At 44.7% G+C, this 4,407-nt stretch overlaps 1 pseudogene; it reads left to right on the forward strand.

Moving 5' to 3' along the window:
- The first annotated feature begins 1,931 nt into the window (after positions 1-1,931).
- Positions 1,932-4,407, forward strand: part of LOC115237848 — a 16,665-nt pseudogene continuing 14,189 nt past the window's right edge.

The raw sequence follows: 4,407 nt of genomic DNA on the forward strand, positions 1-4,407 counted from the left end.
GGATGTTATTCAAATTCGGTCCAATTTTTCCTGCCCTTTATTGCACCTTTCCGGAGGGTGGTCTCGGTCGGATGGACCTTGACTAGACCACGGTGCTCTTCAACCCCTGTGTAAACATCGCGCATAAATTACGCTGCTACTGTCATCTGATCAGTAACCCGATCGGAAGTGGCGGTGACTCTGAACCGTTATCAGTTAGATTGTCTCGAAAGGACACAAGGGGATGGACACGCGTTGGTCATTGTTCCATGCAAAGTGATCGGTTATATACGCTACCGGGAGCTTTCCAAGGGACATACAAATACAATATCATATGATTAGCTGTCAAATAGAAAAATTTTAGGGTTTTTAGAAATTCCCTATTTAATAGCCAATCGCATGACATATTGTGTCTATTTGTGTTTTCTTGCTGAAAAGCTCTCACCGTCTTGCCACCCATACACTCTCTTCCTCTATTTTCCGGTTTTGCTTTTGCCCTACGCGTACCTTATCTATCTACGGGTCGCGGCGCGAGCATATCGCATGCGGGTGCATATGCCGCTTGGATGTAACGCTTGCGCAGTCGTCGAGCATCGCGCCAGACAGCTCGCCTCGACGGGTGCATCTCGACGCGGCAGTCCGCGGTCGTCTCCTAAGGTGGGCTCATTTAGAGTCGCTCCAGCATCCGGCGTTCACGTCGCGCGGCAAATACACATTCCGAGTACACGCTCCTCTTCAATCGTACCCGCTCGTCGATCTTTCAACACCTGTGTAAACATCGCGCATAAATTATGCTGCTACTGTCATCTGATCAGTAACCCGATCGGAAGTGGCGGTGTCTCTGAACCGTTATCAGTTAGATTGTCTCGAAAGGACACAAGGGGATGGACACGCGTTGGTCATCGTTCCATGCAAAGTGATCGGTTATATACGCTACCGGGAGCTTTCCAAGGGACATACAAATACAATATCATATGATTAGCTGTCAAATAGAAAAATTTTAGGGTTTTTAGAAATTCCCTATTTAATAGCCAATCGCATGACATATTGTGTCTATTTGTGTTTTCTTGCTGAAAAGCTCTCACCGTCTTGCCACCCATACACTCTCTTCCTCTATTTTCCGGTTTTGCTTTTGCCCTACGCGTACCTTATCTATCTACGGGTCGCGGCGCGAGCATATCGCATGCGGGTGCATATGCCGCTTGGATGTAACGCTTGCGCAGTCGTCGAGCATCGCGCCAGACAGCTCGCCTCGACGGGTGCATCTCGACGCGGCAGTCCGCGGTCGTCTCCTAAGGTGGGCTCATTTAGAGTCGCTCCAGCATCCGGCGTTCACGTCGCGCGGCAAATACACATTCCGAGTACACGCTCCTCTTCAATCGTACCCGCTCGTCGATCTATTTTTTCGCCCCCTGGTCCTTTCCGCGACTCGTCTTTCTCTCTCTGAGATATTTACCGATTCACAATTTTTTTCTCGATCTCTATTTTTCCTTGATTGCACCTCTTTGAACCGGAGGGTAGCCTCGGTGGTGGAGTCGGATGGACTCTGGCGCACGTGCGGATCGCGCGCACGGTTGGACCACGCGTGTTCCCCAGCTTCCGTGTAAATCACGATCGCGTTTCTCGAAGTCGATGCTCTCCACTACTCTTATTTTATCGATAACCCGGCCGTGCCGGAAATAGAGCGGTTTCGAGCCTCTCGTGTTTGCAGGTCAGATTGGCATCTCTCGTTGGCGGGGCCCCGAGTGCCTAGGGAAACCTAGAGAAGCTAGTCGAGTGAAACGAGGCGACGTTCGCCGCCTCGCGACCCGGGAAGGTCGCGTAGGCGTCGTGGTTGGGCGTCGGGGTCGTCGACACGACGGCGAGCGCGTCGAGGAGGAGAACGTGGGGGAGGAAGAGGAGAAGGAGGTGGACGACGACGGAGGAGGCTACGGTACGCCGCGCTAACGTTTCGGCTAATGGTCGAAACGTCGATCCGTCACTTCACACTCAAGTTCCCGATGCTGCAGCCACCATCTCCTCTCTTGGAGATTGCGTCCCTGCGTTTACCGGACTCGGACGAGTTCGACGTTGACACGCGACGCAGGAGTAATAACGTGCCGGCCACGACGGCGGTCGCGCCACCGGCCACCGGCACCTTGCACATGCAGAACGATCTCGGCGATTATCTCAACAACCTCATCACGGAGGCGATCGCGACGACGAGTCCACGCGCGACCATGGACGATCATCACCAGGTCCACGCCGGGTTGTTCAACGCCAGCGAGATCGCGAATGTATCGGCGATCGGCGAGCACACGCCCGATCGGTTCTACAGGCACAGCATGGCAATGTCGGCGGTCTACTGCGTGGCGTATGTGATCGTCTTCGTGGTCGGTCTCATCGGCAACAGTTTTGTCATCGCCGTCGTATACCGGTCTCCCCGCATGCGGACCGTCACCAATTTTTTCATCGTCAATCTTGCGGTGGCCGATGTGCTTGTGATCGTTTTCTGCCTGCCGGCCACGCTGATGAGCAACATCTTTGTCCGTAAGTACCAATCTTCCTCTTGCAAATCTAGAAATTCATTTATATAAAGCGATAAGGAGATCGAAATAGATGGAGTAAACGATCAGATATCGTTTATTGCAATTCTGCATCGGATTTCTGTCAATATGTTTACATTATTACATTATTCATTACGTTTGTCAATACATCTAACCATTGCGGACCCATCATAACACATATGAATCATCCTATCCTTACGCGAGGGATGTTCCTTCGAGTGTAACGAAAATATTTATGAGCTACCCTCCAGTATGCCGAGTGTACTCCACTTGGAGGAGGGCAAAGTCTCAAGGGCAATTAAGTTGTCATCATGATAGGCATAATCCGTACATTGTGATTCAATGTCGCAGCCTCCCTTTCGAGAGAAGGGAGCTGGTCTCGAGTCAGGGGGGAAAGTGGTGCATTCCCTTCGTATTACCGAATCGATCCCTTTGCGTCTCCCTCCCCTCTCGTTCTTTCTCTCGGCTGTTATTCGCACTCGAGGCAAGGCTCAAACGCCATCCAATTCTTGGATAATAGTGAGGGATAATAGAGAGAGATAGAATGTTATAAGAATGTGTGTTATAAGAGTGGCGTACAAAAATTGGGCGAATTACGTATAATTTTAAACGTTATATTTGGATTATGGTATTGATGATATACCGAGAAATGAAGTATATACGGCCAAGTTACGAGGCAGCGCAAACAGAACGCCAGACTTACGGCACCGATCGCAATTTGAGCAAACAAACGGGGCGTATTTGCATTTCCATGAACAGAATCACGCGGCTGGCGCTCGAGAGTAGAAAAAACAGATGGCCAGTGTCGCTCTTTAGAAAATCAGCGAATCGTAACCAGTGTAACTCTTCGGTGCAAACCGTGTAACCGACTTGTACGCGGCGCCGGCTCGATACATCACGAGCCTGCGATTACGAGAACATCCAATTAATTCCTATTATAATCGCGCTGTAAGCACTATGAGAATTCGCTTTTTTTACCCGCTTTGGTTAAATGGTGAACCAGGCTGTAAAAAATTAATTACATTAATTTTGTATATATGTAAATAATATTTGATTAGTTTTTAACTTCAACTAGTAGTACGCTGTTAAATTTTTAGTGCTAATTTTAAATGAGATATCTAATAATAAAATTTTATGTAATTTGTTTTCAACAATTTTCTTTTAAATTAAAAATTTAAGATATTGAAAGAATGTAGCCAATAAATTATTGACTCAAGAGTTAGCAAATAAATTAGAGGAAGAGAGAATTTGTAAAAAATTAATTACATTAATTTCTTATATATGTAAATAATATTTGATCAGTTTTTAACTTCAAGTAGTAATAAAATTTTATGTAATTTGTTTTTAACAATTTTCTTTTTATATTGAAAATTTAAGATATTGAAAAAATATAGCCAATGAATTATTGACTCAAGAGTTAGCGAATAAATTAGAAGAAAAGAGAATATGTGGGAAACAAAGAGAATTTAGTACATTAATTGATATTATCAAATATGTATCTGTAATTATATAATATTTGCCATTTCTATTTGACCTTGTACATCGAAACAAGTTTATTAACTTTTGTATTAAGAATTTTTGACGGAATATTATCTTGTAAAATTCTTCCGTTATCTTTTAACTTATATATTTAAATATGTATTTAAAAGAGTGAATACATTTGCAATTTCAATGCATACTATACGTGCCAACATCGCGAAAAGTAAATGCGCTATATATACGTGCGACCAATAATGTAGAGAACGCTCTTGTGCCTTTGCCAAACTTACCCATATATCATATTTGCCATAATTGTTTAAAAAAATAAATTGTAAATAATAACATACTTTTTCTTAAAAATTATTTTTTTTATACTAATTGATTTGTCTCATTATTCTGAACA

Source organism: Formica exsecta, unplaced genomic scaffold (genome assembly GCF_003651465.1).
Source record: "Formica exsecta isolate Colony F162 unplaced genomic scaffold, ASM365146v1 scaffold311, whole genome shotgun sequence".
Taxonomy (NCBI): domain Eukaryota; kingdom Metazoa; phylum Arthropoda; class Insecta; order Hymenoptera; family Formicidae; genus Formica; species Formica exsecta.